This window comes from Manis javanica, chromosome 5 (assembly GCF_040802235.1).
Source record: "Manis javanica isolate MJ-LG chromosome 5, MJ_LKY, whole genome shotgun sequence".
Classification (NCBI taxonomy): domain Eukaryota; kingdom Metazoa; phylum Chordata; class Mammalia; order Pholidota; family Manidae; genus Manis; species Manis javanica.
Window position 1 is genome coordinate 68,783,077 of NC_133160.1, and position 16,939 is coordinate 68,800,015.

General features: G+C 37.7%; 1 long non-coding RNA gene across 4 annotated transcripts in view; it reads right to left on the reverse strand.

The window, feature by feature from the left end:
• Window positions 1-16,939, reverse strand: part of LOC118968245 (uncharacterized) — a 94,026-nt gene that overhangs the window by 66,516 nt on the left and 10,571 nt on the right. For 3 of the 4 annotated variants that reach the window (XR_012131581.1, XR_012131583.1, XR_005055802.2), the window contains one exon: window positions 15,145-15,322. The exons of the other annotated variant lie outside the window; for it this stretch is intronic. This is a non-coding gene — a long non-coding RNA (uncharacterized lncRNA). The remainder of the gene's footprint in view (window positions 1-15,144; window positions 15,323-16,939) is intronic. 4 annotated transcript variants of the gene reach the window in all.

A 16,939-nucleotide genomic window follows, 5' to 3' on the forward strand; every position in this document is an offset into this window, starting at 1 on the left:
CACCAGAGTGGGGGAGGGGGCAGCTCCAGCTTTTGAATCCTCCCTGCCCGAAGGCCAGATGAATGAACAAGCTTCCAATGATTCCAGCGCCTACTCCTCAAGTCAGCCCCTGCCTTTTGAGCCCTCCCGCCTGAGGCCCCAGACATCATGGAGCAGAGTCAAGCCCTCAGTGCTGTCCTCTTCCCAAATTCCTGACCCAGAGAAACCATGAGCATAAATAAAAAGGTAGTTGTCTTACATCACTGAATTATGGGTGGTTTGTCAGACAGAAAGAGTAACCATGACATATAGTATAACTCTTTCATTCCCAGATAAAGAAACAGATCTAGTGACCTTAACTGAATCCACTGTTCATAAAGGAACAAAATGGTTGACTTTTGTTCATAGGTGGCTGGATAAATACACCAACTCATCAAACTAGGCAAAACTGCAGCCTTCGAGGTTGAAAAAGAGGACACAGTTATTGGTGATCATGTTCAGGTAATATTCCAGTCAGGAGGGGAGAAGGACCTACTGAACATGTCAGGTCAGAACATTTCTGGACAGTAAGCCACAGGGGAGAGGGTTTGACAAAGAAGGGGAGGCTTAGTGTTCAGGTTTGCTTCTATTCTGCAATGCATATGTAAGCAGTGTCTTTTTGCAACCCCAGAGATGCTGAACAAGAAACACAGAAACCACCTACCAAATGGAAATGTATTAACAAGATCTATTTGTATTTTTCACACAAAATTTTATTATATTCAAAGATCTAAGCTATGGGTCTAATGTGTATTGTTGAAATTTAACCAGAAGTAATTCAATTCCAATTCCCCCTTTTTCGTTTTTACATTTTTAAATGTGGTAAATACATACAACACAAAATTTACATTTTAATAATTTTATTCAGTGGCATCAACTACATTCACAATGTTGAGCCACCATCACCATATCTATTAACCAAAAAATTTTTTATCGGCCCTTACAGAAATATGTTTTCTCCTTTCATATGTCCAAATTATTTCAGATCATACTAGAACTAATAACCTTACCCACCACTGAAATGAACTAGTCCATTCCACATTTTTTAACCAATATCAAATAGTTCATTAACCCTCCTAGTTATATTTCGTGAGAATTTCGTGATGTCCTTAAAAAGGTAACTAACTGCCTCTAATGTCTTTTCCTTTGCTAAATGATAATGCTTCTGCCCAGTGGTGTGCTGGTAAACCATCCCTATGGGGAAAAGTCTGGTTTGTAGTGTTTGCCAGTTTCTGTAGTGTAAATCTTCCCACTGTCACTAATTTCAAGCTATCACAGTCATCTCCCTGCATTTGGAAAAGATGAGAAGTGTCACAGATTGTATAAACAAGCTCCTCCTCACCACCCACTGTCTATCATGTTGAGTCAATTTTAGCAATTTGTATCTTTTAAAGAATTTAAGGAATTTTGCCATGGCATCTAGGTTGTCAATTTTATTGACATAAATTTGTTCATAATATGTATTTTTCGGTCATCTTAATGCTAGAATGGTTGTAGTGATATCCCACTTTCTATTCTTAATATTGTAATTTACCACCTCCCTTTTAGGCACATAACCGCTCTCTCTCTTTCTGTCTCTATCTTTATCTCTATCTCTTTAATTTTTGAACAGCCTACCTGGGTTTTTATAAATTTGTAAGAACCAGCATTTGGCTTCTTTTATTTTTCTACTTTTTGACATTCTTCCCATTTAGTTGATTTGTATTTATTATTTCCTTTCTTCTACTTACTGTGTGTTTAACTTACTCCTATTTTTCTAGGTTCTCTCTTGGAAGCTTAGGCCACGGAGATGAAGTGCTTCTACTTCACTTAAAAATGCTTGAGTTACTCTTTCCCCTTATCATGGTTTTTTCAATCATCTTCTTAAAAAGAAAAAAGTATCTATCAAATTAGATACTAAAATGAAAGCTAAATTCAAAAACTTTATATAATTATGACCTTATCTATACTGTATTCATGTAGAGTTTTTGATCACCACTTGGCATTTAATTGCATGATTCTATGTATAAATGAGAAAAAACATGTTTTTCAAATTTACAATGTCTTTAAAAATAAGACAATGATTAACAGCTACAAGAAAGATAGAAAAAATAAACAATTCTCATACTTTCACAAAGGACCCTCATGCTTTCAACTTCAAAATGCGCCATGACTCCAACCCAAGTGGCACAAGCTTCTCACAACATGGTGCCCGGTGTGCAGTGAGACATGCTGTTTTCTCAAAGCCACTGTCTGTTTTTAAGGTATTGCTATGCTGAGATGACTATTGAGGCAAAAGTAATATCCAAGTTAGCATTTTATTCATCCACTTATTAAGCATCAGTTATTCACACAGCACTATACTGGGCATGATATAAATTACAAAATTAAAAATGCCTTTCCTCATCATGTTAAAAAGGTGGAATTAAGTGGAAACGAGAGTACTTGGGGCTCAGTATTAAAATTTACAAAAGAAAAGGACTTTAAACTGCACATCCATTCATTCATTGACAATGATTAAGCAGACATTCACTAAAATCATGCACTGAAATAAGGCTTGAAGTACATGTTTGAATTGCTATAGAAAAAATGGAGGGCAAGCAGGCCTGGGGAAGCCTGACCTTAATGAGGCTCTTCACTGATTTGTTCTCTACCCAATGTACTGAAATGTATCTAAATATTTTGTTCCCAAGTCTTCTACCTTTGACTCTGCTTTCTCACCATTTTACTCACTTCTGCTTGGACAGTTTCATTTATTCCTGTGTCCTTAAAACAAGTCTATGACTAATTTATTTTATAATTGAAGTTTGTACCCTTGATCCCCTTCACCTATTTCACCCACCCTGTACCTCCTCCCTATTGTAACCAATAGTCCGTTGTCAGTATTTATGGATCTATTTCTTTTTTGCTCATTTTATGTTCTTTAGAATGTAAGTACAACACAGAGAATATAACCAATAATAATATAAGATCTTGGTATGGTAACAAGGGGAAATTACACTTACCATGGCAAGCCTTTGGTAATATACATAATCACCAAGTCACTATGTTTTATATCTGAAACCAGTATAATACTGTATATCCACTAAATTTCAATAAAAAATAAATTAATAAAAATAAATAAATCCATATTCTGGTTTCCCTGAACCCTAGATCTTCATCCTTTTTCTCTTCTAAGATGCTCTACTGTCTTCCTCCATAGGTATTCCTAATTCAAACTGTTCCAAATCTTCATATTTTCCATTGTACTCTTGTATGACTTCACTGCCCAACACTGCTTCTCACATGGCTCCTTTCTCAGTTAATGGTATCACGTCTCACTCCGTCACTCAGTCGAAGCATCAGATCCATCTTGGGTTTCTTCATCATCTATCTAGTAGCTCTTCAGGTTCTGAATATTCCACATCATTTGATTCCTCTAGAGACCTTATTGTTACTGCCTTAGTTCAGGCAGTTATCATCTATTTTACTATTGCAATAACTTTTAAATTCATTTATGTGTAAATATTCTTCTTCATTTCAGTCCATTCTCTAGCGCAGAAATCAGCAAACTTTTTTCCATGAAGTGCTAGTGTATTTTAAGTTTCATGGGCCATAGGTCTCTACTTCAATGAGTCAACTGTGCTGAAATAGTATGAAAACTGAGATATATAAGATATGAATTAATGGACATGTTCCAAGAAGATTTTATTTACAAAGACAGATGGCATGCCAGATTTGGCCCATTAGGTAGCAGACTCCTACAGTAGGATTATAGTCCTAAAAAGTGAATCTGATCATGATGATTAATATTTTCTGTTCCATTAACTTATCTGTAGAAGTATTTCCCAATGAGATGTGCCCTAGAGTTATATGGAGCATGCCAAAGGTAAAATAATCAGTGCCATATTAAACTTGCAGTCAACATCATATCCAGTTTACAGGTGTATTCTTTTTTTTTTTGCATGGGTTCTATCTTTGTGCACATCAACTTGTACTTACTTTAGTAGCAATAAATAAAGGCATAAACATGCAATGAATAATTTATCATTAGCTGTCATTTTAATCATGGTTTAAAGTTATTTTATTGTGGTATGATATTTTTTAAAGTATTCATTTTGTTTTTCATTCATAATCATTCTTAAAACTCTCCACCCACTCAGGTTGAGACATGCTTCATAGAAAGGGTGAAACTCAGCCTAGACAAAATTAGTTATTTGTTCCATTTTAAAGTCCCAAAATACTCTTTTGAAGCTCATTTTAGGTACAAAAAATTGTGAAAGATACAGCTTTAATCTCTAAGAGTCAGATTTTGTTGAGAGAAAAAAAACAGTTTACAGATTAACGATGCTTTGACATTAGGGTATTTGTTGTTCCTGGAGAGACTGCCCCTCCCAGGGTTAGCTAATTTCTAGAGATAGCAAATGACTCCCCTGAGATGTGACTTTCATGTGCAAACCAACCAATCCAGAGTCCATAATCACACGCTTCTTCTTTCATCAAACTTTCATAGGTTGAGACACTATCTCTCTCTCCTAACTAAGTGTCAGGTACCAGGCAACTAGAGGCAATCCCTATACCCCAGCCGCCTGTTGGAATTACTCAAACTAGCCAATCCTAAACCTATTTACCCTGCTCCCCCTGCCTTGCTCATGCTTCCCATGAAAACCACAATTGAGGCTTTTGCCCATGCTTTCTGCTTGCTTCCCTGCCTCCTGACCATCCCTGGTGCTTCCCCCTGTGACCCTACAAAGCTTACCATGCCCTCTGTTCCTAAAGTTCTGTAAGTATAGACTTCTTCATAACAATCATTTCCAGGTCTGTGTGCCTTACTATACCTGATTGAAACAAATTCAAGGCACATTTTTTTAACATGACTGACTCTAAACGTCTAACTTTGAAGAAAGGATCATAGAGTTTCTACTTGGTGTCACAAGGTGGGCAGGTGCCTTTCTCAAGTCCTACTTGAGCCTTTCCATCCAGTGCTGATGCCTCTCAAAATCACTTCCCCAGCACAGGGAGGGAATAAGTACAGTTAACCGGAAAACGCAGTCTGCTTGGGCACTATTTTGAATGGTTTGGAGTGGTCAGCTTTAAACAAAAAGAGACATTTGTTCTGTAGTTTTGTGAACAAAGCAGATTTTCCTCCTTCCCACACATGTACACATGGCTTTCAGCCCTTTATCTTCCTCGTTTTGGCTTATGAATCCCTCTTAGAATTTTCTTTTGCTCAACTGATTAGTCAACCTTCAAAAAACATTTTATGGATATCAAGATGGAAACAAAACACCTCTGAATGTGAATGTTTGTGATATATGCGTCCTTTAAAGCATGGGACTTGGGGCAGAGCCCATCTTATCTGACACTCAAGGAGGTATTGGCTCTATTAGATATTGAGTCTCATGATAAATCTATACCATTTAAGATAACATATTATTGTTCAAATGATGGAACTAAACCCAAATTCCAGAAACAGACTTAGACATTTATAAAATCTTGACATTTGACAGAAAAACTATTTAAAATGGGTGAGAAAAGTTTGTGCTCTCAAGAAATGGTCCTGGGCTACTTGCTTATTCCTATGGAAGAGGGCACACAACAGCCTAAATCTGAGTACTACAACTTGCACAATACGTCTGCTGCCACATTTTATTGATCAAAATAAGTCACAAGGGCAACCCCCATTCAACAGAGTGGAGAAATAGGCTCTGCCTTTTGAAAGAGAAGCAGCAAAGCCATTTGACAAAGCGGCATGAACAAAGGGCAGTGTGAATCACAAAGGGGCAAGTTGCCAGATTTAGCAAATAAAAACAAAGGAAGTCCAGTTAAATCTGAATTTCAGAAAAACAACAACTTTTTTTAGAATAAGCGTGTCCCAAATATTGCATAGGGTATACATATACTAAAAAAAATTCATTGACTATCTGATTCGAAATTTAACTGGGCATCCTGTATTTTATCTTGCAGTACTAATCATTGGCCATTATTAAAATGTCTACCACAAACATGAGATTTTAACTTCCACATAAAACAGTCATAGTTTAAGGTAGGAAATCTCAATCAATAAATACTGCTAAAAATATATGAACAAAGAAACATTTTAAAGTGTAAGTCCCCAGCAGTTTAAAGCTCTTCATAAATATTAACAATTAATCAGTAAAGACAGTGGCAAAACTAGAAAAGTGATTTCTCTTTAGCTATTTCATTACCTCTAGACGCATGAATCCTCCACTTATCAGTCTACATTTATCAGTCTACTAAATTCATTTATCAGTTCAAGTCAGATTTACCAACTTGTGCACATTCATTCTCATTTTTACATCTCTCCCCAGTACAATGAAAGAATGAAAAACTAGTTATCCAGTCATCAAGGTGTTGTTCCAGCATTACTATGGTGATATTTCCAAGCATTCTCCCTGTTTATATCCAAAGACATTGTCTCCCGGGTCTCAACTTTCAGGCTGTGCAGGATCTGTTCTGATCTCACTAATGTGTGGAAAACCGCAGTGCCTCTGACAGAGAAGAAAGCTCCTCAGGGCACCACACAGGACTCTTATTCAAGGGAGCAGAGCATCTTTCCAGGAAGACATATAGATTTAAAATATTTCTAAAAGAACCTTATTCTGTCAAGAATAGTACTACCAAATATTTATTTTTATGTCTAATTTCTATACCTCTGACTTTTAGTCATGCTTTTACTGAATTCCTTCAGGGTACGTAACTGTACACTAACTTGGGATACATGAGACCGTTGTCTTTAAGAATACTATTTAGTAGACGAGAAAAACATCATGAACAGAAATATAAATATATAACAATAAGAGCATAGAAGTCATTTTTCCAGCAGCTGAAGAAGAGGCATGGCTAATATCCAAAAAAGCTTTCCTGAAGTACGAGGATCATAAATTCAGATTTATTGGAGTGTATCATGTGAAAAACACTATGGCAGAGGCAGCTGGTTGCTCTGCAGGACCTGCTCTCACATTTTTTCCCATTTTTTCCTCTTACAGAACCCTCAGGGTTTTGCTGGGTATGCGGTCACTTGGAATAAAAACTACATTTCCCAGACTCCATTGCAGCGAGGTGCGGGCTCATGGTTAGTTTTATTTTAGCAAACAGAATGTAAGTGAAAATACTGTGCGCAATTTTCTGGAACCATCCTTAGCAGGAGGGGCCTGCCTTCCTTCAGTTCCTTCCTACTTCTTGCTGCCTGGAATGCTGACAAGATCGCAGCAGCAAGAATAGCCTTCTTGAAACATGAGGTGGAATGCTGAGGGCTGGTGGAGCAGCAAGATCGAGGGAACCTTGGTCTCTGACACCAAGTCTCGTTGACACTTGGTCTCCGACAAAATAGCATGACCACTCAGTACCCTACTATTCACCCTCAGTGTTCACCCCCAGATTTCATTTCTGTAATCGAGAAATGAACATCTGTCTTGTTGAAGCCCCCTTTGGCAATTTTCTACAAAATAAAATAGTATCTACTTATAACAAATATGTAACTTAATGGTAAAATCAACTGCTTAATAGGAAATCAAAACTATGGATACCAGAATATATTTCCAGAAAGAAGTGATCTTGTAATGCAGTTAGAAGCTTGTTATTCCCTAGGGCCAATCAGGCAAGTTTCCAATTGAAGACCAAGGCAATGGGGAAAATATTCCAGACCAACTCTAAATGAGCCTGTCATTGAAGAGATTTATTTTCAAGAAGAGATCATAGGGTCAAAAAAGGAAAATAAGGATCGTTTGCATTGAAATAGCTCCAGCCAGTTCCTATCAAATCGGGCTGAAAATAAGTATACGTCAAATTTGCAGTGAAATTAAATATAACTTCTGGCCAATTTCTCTTAGCTCTTAAAGATGGCTGTAATTGAGCTGTAGATTAGCCAGCAAAACATCTCACATGGCACACCGTTTTCTTGAATATCAGTCTGCACAATGATAAAATAATTAAATTACAGTACTTTTAACAAAACCTAATTTCCTGGAAATTGAACTTGTTCTTTTTTTCCCAACTGACAAAGCCCAAAATAAACATGTAAAATTGAGCATTACTTAGCAATTTGAAAAAATATCAGTATTTATTTCAAACTCAATTAATTTGCAGAAATTTCTATTACTATTTTCAAGTCATTGCTAGGATCCTCCAATCAAATAATTCCATAAAGTATAGAAAAGATATTCCTTATTTAATCTTTTATGATTTTTGATTTCTTAAAGTTGCATTTATTTCTTAGACTGATATTTTAAATTTCTTAGATGGTATCATTTTTTTTTCTTTAATTTCTATTTACATATTTTCACAAAGAATTTTAGAGGCACTGGAAACTTCCACTCTAATAACATACTTCATGTTATGAATTTACATTCAGGAAAGGCAGATATTTCTGTGGTAAAGGTAGGTGTTTTGGAGACTAAGTGGGAGGCCAGTGATGGTTGCACTGGCAAACAAGAGGGCAGGATGGAGCTGACAAGGGTCTTCACATTTCCTCCCTTGCTCAGTGAGCAAGGCAAGCCACACTCACGCCTATCATGACTAGGACAGTGGCAAATCTCTCTTAGTTCCACAGAATTAGTGAAAGATGTTGAAAACAAACCCACAAAATAAACTTTTTTGTATGTGTACGTAGCTCTTGAGGAAAGGGGTTCCCCCTCCTGGAGCAAATTCCCCTGTGAATCCGGTGAAACCAAAGTAAAGCAAGGGGAAGGCAGGTTGGGAGAAACCGTTTTTACTGCTCATAGCTTGCTCGAATTCAGGGGCCAGGCTCAGTCCCGTCTCCTCCAGTCCCGGCTCCTGCTCTGCTTCCCCGCCAGCTGGAACTCCATGGGCGGGTCCTTGGTGACTGGCAAACACCAGACCAATTACATACCAGGAAGGAGGGGAGGAGAGAATGGCTAGTCTCTCTACACATCTTGCCTCAAACCACCTGGATGCTCTGCAGTGATAAATACCTAAGACCAGGCAGGAGATTTTGGAAATTCTTCCATTTACCCCACAGTATAGAATTTAAATATTCCCATCTTATTATGAAATCTGGTATTAGAATCTGTTCAGCCTAACATTTGTTTTTAAAAGGAATGAGGCAAACTAATGAAAACAGAGGACTCTAAGAAGCTTAATTATTTATTGTATTTTATATATCCATTTATGTAACAAGTAACCAAGCCACTATCTGGAATAAAGCATCTCTGTTTTTCACCATCTCAGTACACTCAAATCACTCTTAAGTAAAGGTAATCAATAATGGCTTAATCAAGAAATTCACCAGGTTATCCCTCCTTGTTTAACATGACCTTTCTGTGGCCTCTGACAATGATGAATATTCCTTACTTCCAAAGAAATTTCTCTCTTGGCTTCTGTAGCACTATTTTCTCTTGGTTTACTTCTTACCTCTTAAGCATTAACGTTCCCCAGGGTCTTGATCGTGGCATTTTCTTGCACTGCACATTCCTGTGTTTCAAGTACTACTCATCTGTTAAAGAATCCCAATTCTATATTGTCAGTTTCAGAATACTCTCCCAAGATTCATTGCTGTCAGATCTGCTGTATCTGGATTGTTTTTCACATGAACACTGCAAAGAAACCAAATCTGTTCAAAGCTAGACTTACTCCCTAAATCTATTTCCTCCCTCACTCCATCTTCATCCAGCCACAAAATCCTATTTATTTTACAGGCGAAATCATATCCATCGTTCTCTCTTAATCCCCATTCCCACTGACTCTTAGGCAGCCGTCAGAGAGACCATTGCAAAAATCAAAAGAGAAACTAACAAAAAACTAAATAACTTTCCTGCTTTTAATTCATCCCATTTCCATTATACAAATGCTTATATGATTCTCATGAAATAGCTAATATAGTCACTTTCCCATTAAAATCCCTACAATGGCTTTCCTTCACCCATAAGTCAATATCCATATCCTTGGCCGGATATAAGAAACCATTCATACCCTGAGCACCTTCATTTTTGGGTTCATCTACCATTCTCTACACACTCACCCATGCTTCAGTCTCTTTGAACACTTATGTTCACAATGCATGCTAAAATCTTTCTTCCTTCTGTGCCTTTACACATGCTGTTGTAAGTGGCTAGAAAATTCTTCCCTTCTTTTTCTACTTGGAAAATTAATCTTTTAAGACTCATAAAATGTCCTTGCTCCTCTGTCATAACCCTTTCCCTTATGCAGTACTAGGTAGTCCCTGTCTTGTGTTCCTCTGCATTTTGTTCATTTTCACTGCAGCAATTTACACAACAGTTTGTAAGCATATCTTTACATGTACATGTTTCCTTTATGAGAAAAGGAACAGTGTCTTATTTGTTTTTCTATGACCAACACCAGGCACAGTGCCTGGTGCTCAAAAGATGTTTGTTTTATTAATATTAAGCAAAGAAGGGGGTATGAGGACAAAAGACAGATGGGCCTTGATTTCAAGGAAATACATTAAAGCTATAAAGGTTTATCATGGAAAAAATATGAAGTAAATTTGCTTTTATTCCACCAGAGAGTAAAAGTAGTAAAATTTACAAAGAAGCAAATTTTTGTGTAATAGAATAATGCACTCTCAAACTTTTGCAGTTATCCAACAAGCAAACAAGAAGCCCCCAGAGTTAGTGAGTTTCTAGTTACTAGATTCAAGCTGAAACAGAATGTCTATTCAACCAGAAGGTGGGCTATACTCAGTACCTGTATTAGATGAAGATTTAGACCTCTGCAAGGTTGATGTCAATATGGGGCTGGAGTGGGGGGCTTGGGGTCGGGGGAGATATGCTTTGAATGATTCTGAAATAAATTTTTTTGATATCTCTGCCTTAACTCTGTGTTAAAAAATACTAAATTTAGGTTCAGTGTGCTTATAAAAAGAGTTCAATAAAATTTTATAATTCCACAATATTCTAGGAATGCACAACTAGACACATTGTATTGGAGTTCTTTGGGAGGAAAGCAATAAATATCTGTCTGAGTTTGGATACTAGGAAAGATGGAGATAGGAGTCAGATAAATTGAGCTCAAAGGGTATCTTTGTCACCAATAAAGATGAACAACTTTGTTTACTGATAAACTGCATTTCTTCTGCAGGCCTGATAAATAACCTCTGCATTAAAAATGCTCCCTCTCTCCCCCACAAAGATGCAGACGCAGGCTTCCACAGTTGTGGTACCAGAAGGTGGAAAGCAGAGCAGCAGAAATATCAGGAGAACCCAGAAAGTACTGACCTGGCTCTGCTTTGTTTCTTCCCCATTTTCAACAATTAATAGGAATAAATGAAAGGGTGGAGAGAAGCTAGAAATGTTTCTTGTACAAATTGTTCTGGAGAGCTAAGAGGAATTTTTCTCCTTATGAAGAGGAAATGAAGACTAGGAAGGAGGAGTTCTAGTATATACATAAGAGCAATGTCATCTTTCAGTTGCCTCTTACTCTACAGTTGGCTTTACAAGTTAGAAAACATGATCTTGCTTCTTTGATATTTCGAATAGTTAGCTTAGCAGATACACTAAAGACTAACCTCTTTCTTTAAAATGACTTTACTGTTTATTCACACACTCATCCATTCAGCCACCTGACGTTTATTAAGTGCATATGGTGCTCCTGCTTCTTTTGTGCTGATGATCAAAGACAAGCCTCTATGCCCTTAAAGAGCTCTAGCTAGAGAAATGGCTTATTAACTAATAGTAATAATGATGATAATAAAATGCAGTACATGGGATTATAGGGGCAGGAACACTATACGATGAACCCAGAGGTGAAGAAGCAATTAATTACTGGTAGAAAGGAAAAGGGACATGGCAATGACAACAGCAAACAAGTAGCAGAGTCTTGATGTAGGCTTTAAAAGATGAATAGTTCACTAGGAGAACGTGGGTGAGAACAAAGACATCCCTTGAAAAAAAAAAATGTCCACAGGCAAAGACACAACATCCGAATAGGCAGGGCTTCAGAAAGCATTAACCTAGAAGAAAAGCATGGCACAACACTTGATATATGTAAAATATTTTCACATTGAACTTAAAGTTTATTAAAGCAAGGAGACTTTTGCACAGTGTAATTTGGTTACACAGACCTAGAGCTGAGGCATTTTGAATTGGTTAGTAATAACCAAATGATTGAGGGAATTGTTCATCAACCATTAACAAATATCCCCTGGATCCCTCATCTTCAATTGATTTCAAGCAATCATATCTCTGAGGTGTTGGCACTTGACATCTGAATTTAAGCATTTATGTCCATAATATAAGGACCAAAAATATTCTGCTTCTGGGTCATTAAAGATTTTTAGAATAAGTCATTCCCTTGCAGCCTCTCTGATAGAATGCCATTCAGGAATGTGTTCCCTATCTGAATTCATGGGAGAAATAAAGGAGTGCTCTTATTAAGGAAATGCATTTCCTCCAAAAGGACACTTATGACAACTGTTTTCCCAATTTAACGTACGTTTCATAACATCGGCAGCATGCCGTACAAGCTGCCAAATGGAAAGGCTCTCACATACCCTAGTCACAGAACAGATAGGGTCAGAAAGGACAGAGATTACATTCACCTCAGTGCAGGCGCTTCCTCCACACAGCTCTTTAAGATCTATGCTGGTGAATCCACTCCTACCTCATAAAGTCTTAGTCTTTATTAGATGCCTTCTTTTGGGACAGCTAAAATGATGAGAGGTCTTTTTTCTCTCTCTTTCCTGTCTTTCTCTTCGATACAGTACAAGTGATGGAAAAGCCTGACCCACAAATCTGACAGTTCAACCAACTTATCTAGGACTATCTCTAAATACAAGGTCGACATTATCTCAGTCTGCATCCTGTGTAATTATAGTATTTGGCTGGTATTGCTGAACAGGGGCTGAAATCCATCAGGTTCTAGTTAATCTGTCTTGAGTAACCACAGCTGGTTGGCCGGAAGAAAATGATTATGAAATAAAGTTGTTGTGTCTTAGTAATAAAGATTACTGATAGGCAGGGCAAGAAGAATCTAAGGGTAACCTTTTCCTTTATTCGAAGGTTCTGTGTAATGCAAGGGAAAGGAATTATTTCTGTAAAGTCTTCTTTACTTTATATTCTGTGTTTTTCTTTTCACCCTGACCTAATTTCTCATCAGTACTGAATTTTCCTTACTCTCCAGTGAAACATATATTAACCCTTTGGATGCTTTCCAAACAGACCAAACTAGAAATTTAATGGACATGAGATCAGCTTCCTTCTCTTTAATTAGTCTTCAAACTCAATCTTATCTTATTTTATGAAGCATCAGTTTATCTTGCTAATGTTGAGGTTATGAGTCACACTACAGACAGGATGATGACGAATTTACATGGTGATTTAAAAAGTACATCTAGTGCTATGTGGCACAGTGCAAGTGGTATATTCCACATACAAGTGAACTTGGAGAGTTGGGAAAACTCCCCATCACTGTCTGTGCATGAACCATTCAGCACACATCCAATCTAACAATTTTGACTCCTTCCAACAATGAAAGATTACTGTAAAATTATTTATCTGGCAACTGCAGATAGGCACAGATGGTGTTATGGTGGTTAAGAGCACAAGTTTCCAGAGTTATACACTGCTCTGCCATTCCCTAGCTGTGTGACCTTGGGCAAATTACTTAACTTCTCAGTGCTTCAATTTTGCAAATTTAAAATGGAGATGGTAATGATAATAGCTGCCTGATGTAATTATTGTGAGAATTAAAAGAGTTAACATATCCAAAGCGTTCAGAACAGTGCCTGGCATTTAATAAGAATGGTAAGTGTTCGCTGTTGATAAAGATTAAAATAGCTAAAGAAACAGGACTGGCAGGAAGGTGACCCTGTCGTGTAGTCACTAAGTATGGCTTGCACGATCTTTAGCTCTAAATTCTTGTGTTTGATACTTGACTTCAGGCTATTAACATTTAAGCAGAGGCTCATAAATAAGATGAACTACAGTTAAACCCATCATATTAATGTGTCTACTTATAAGAAAATAAGAATGCACATAAAAGTGGTATGCCACGGATTTTGTTTGGCAGGATAGGATGAGAGCAAGAGAGGACAAGGGAAGATGATTGGCTGGAAGCCAGTGAGTCTGGACTTGGTGGCTCCCAGGCTCTTCCTTATTCCACTGTTGTCGTTGCCCTGTAGCACGTGACTGGGATGACTGAAAATCTACAAGAGAACTCATTTTAGTTGCAGGGTTTCCAAGTCCATTCTGGCATTCGTGCCTTGACTATTGCTCTGCCTTGTCTTTCTTCATAATTACATCTCTAATGTAAATGCATCCAGCAATGATCCTTAAGTACAGCCTCCTAATTATATACCCACTGCAGATGCACGCCAACTCCCCTTTGTCAACGTTTAAGTCAATTGTTTAATACTAAACAAACCAAACACATAGACACATAAGAAAATAATCGGTGGCAGGCAGGGGGGGCTTTCTGATCAAAAGATATGCTGAAGATTATGTATTTTAAATGTCTTCTCTTAATTTTTGTGTGCTTTTAAACTTTGAAAATTGCTTTTTAACCACATCATAATACCTCATTTTCATTTTTATGACTCTTATCTGACTTTTTAAGATAACAAGGGAAAAAGTTATGAGACAAATTCTAGATGTCCGTTGTGTTTGTTTATAAGACACCATGCATACATTTATGTACTTCTATAGAGATCTTGAAATCCCTTCCTTTATTTAAGCTGAAGATAATATATGAGTCAAAACACATCAAAACACATGGATCCTCTTTAAATACAAAAATATCTCAACAATCTATTTGGGAATCATTATGATGTATTTTGTAATCGAAAAGGAGTTTCTGCTTAAGTACCTATTTCTCACCGTAGTAAATCTGTATAGCTCTTGTCAATGTCAAGGGAATCTATTCAAGTGATCTAATAGAAAGATAATTTAAGAATAAATGCATTTTGAAAAGTAGCAAACATTGTCCATTAAAAGAAAAGAGAAACTTTTTTTTTTTGAAGTTCAATGCTGGACAGGGCAGGGAAGCACCTATATTTTCAGTTGCTGAGAAGAGCCTGTTTGCCAGGTATTATGTTTTTAGATGGAGTATATACTGGGCAGATTTTAAAACCTTCTTTTGCTCCTAAATTATGTCTTTACCTTGAAGGAAGAGAATATATGGAATTAAATCACTTTAGTAAAATATTAAAAAGTCAAATGATTTTAAACATACCATTATGAAAATAGTACTTTCATAAGCTCTTCACTGGCTGGATGTTTTTAAAGCAGTAATCTTTTTTTTTTTCTTTAACAATATTCAGTGCTGCTTGTGTTTCCATTCCTATAGTGAGCTTCCTCACATCTGTTTTCCATTTTTCTTTAATTTCCACTCATAACCTTTGGCCTCTTCCCTGTGTTTGGAAAAAAACAGGAATTAAAGTTGACATTATCTCTATGCCTTCTCCAAACTGCATAAATTCAAATTTTTAGCCTGCCTTATATCTAAGCACAGACTTTCTGACCACAAAATCAATCTGTCTATTGTTGAGGAGGAAGGTTCAGAATGTTCAAATAGAGATCTGCAGCTCCAGAGTCTGGGGTTCTGGGGTGCCACCAGGGCTTCGGAGCTTGAAAATATTTGTTCTAGATCTGTGGCCACTGTGGAAAATTTCTCTAGCCTGGTTCACTGTTCTAGAAAATGCCCAAAGCAGGACACAAGAAGTTCTTTTCACAATCCTAACACTTAGTCTCTTAAATGAGACTGACAAATGTGGTACTTAATATAGCATGAGAATAATATGGTGCACATTTAAAAAAACTAGATGAATGAACAGATAATTTATAATATGCTTAAGATGCTAAATTACTCACCAAATATTCTGAATAGGTGGGTGAACAGGTGAGCAATTATCCAAAGGCGTCCCACATGTCTTTGTTAATAGTTAATGTGGTGTAACACACACTTTTATACCTCCTTCTTTAAGTGAGTTAAAATTGCATACAAAAAAGTTCGTAAATCTTATATATGCAACTTGGTGGATTTTTCCTCATATACATACACCTGTATGGCATGCCTTCTTAAATGAAATATGCCTAACACAGATTAGAGTTTTCATGGTATCCCAGGCTCAGAAACTATTTTGTTACAATATAGGGGCTCTCTTGTCCCCTCTTGGCATGAGTCAGGAGCTCTGTCCACTCACTATATCTCTCAATAAAAGCCTCTCCCTGGCTCTCCTACCTTGGGTGTTTGCTAAGTTCATTGTCTGACTCTGCAAACAAGAACCCCGGCATCATTTTTGGGGGCTCGTCCGGGATAACTTCGGAGGTGAGTATTGGCATCCAAGCCTGCCTTTTCTTTCACTGTCCTTATAGACAGAAGCCATTTATGATACACAATATCAGGTGTTCATCAGCCACTTAAATGGGACTAGCCTGGCTGCTGATCTCAAAGTCTCAAGTGACAGGTTCCTCTGCGTCTCCCTCAGTGGATCCCCCGTCTCCCTTGGGAGCTGGGACTGTCACCTGATTGGAGGCCATGATTCCATTTTAGAGGCATCTCCTTGAATGCGAGGAACTGAGGAAAGCCACAGGCAACTGTGAGAGTTTAGGCTGAGGCTACACTTCAGCAGCTTCTCAAAGGTCCGCGTGTCTGGAATCAGACCCGGACTGCCTGACTGGGTATCCATGAGGAGTGACTCTCTGTCTCTGACTTCCAGCCTGCTTTTTCAGGCCACTCTGGCCTCTGAGTGAGGCAGGGGACATTCCTAACTCTCTCCTAACTTCATCAGTTTCACAGAACCCAGTGCTCTACACCACAAGGTAGGAGATCCATGCTTCGCTCTTATTCCTGACTTAATGCTGTACTCTATCTCATAAAAATGTCTCTGGGCACCCATTAGCCACTTAAAAGATGATTAGCGTCAGCTACCAGTTTTAAGTCTCAGGTGAAATGTTTCCCAGTGTCTGCCACTCTGTGATCCCCCGGCTCTGGACAGACGGGAATGTTGGAGAGCAGCTGAGCTGAT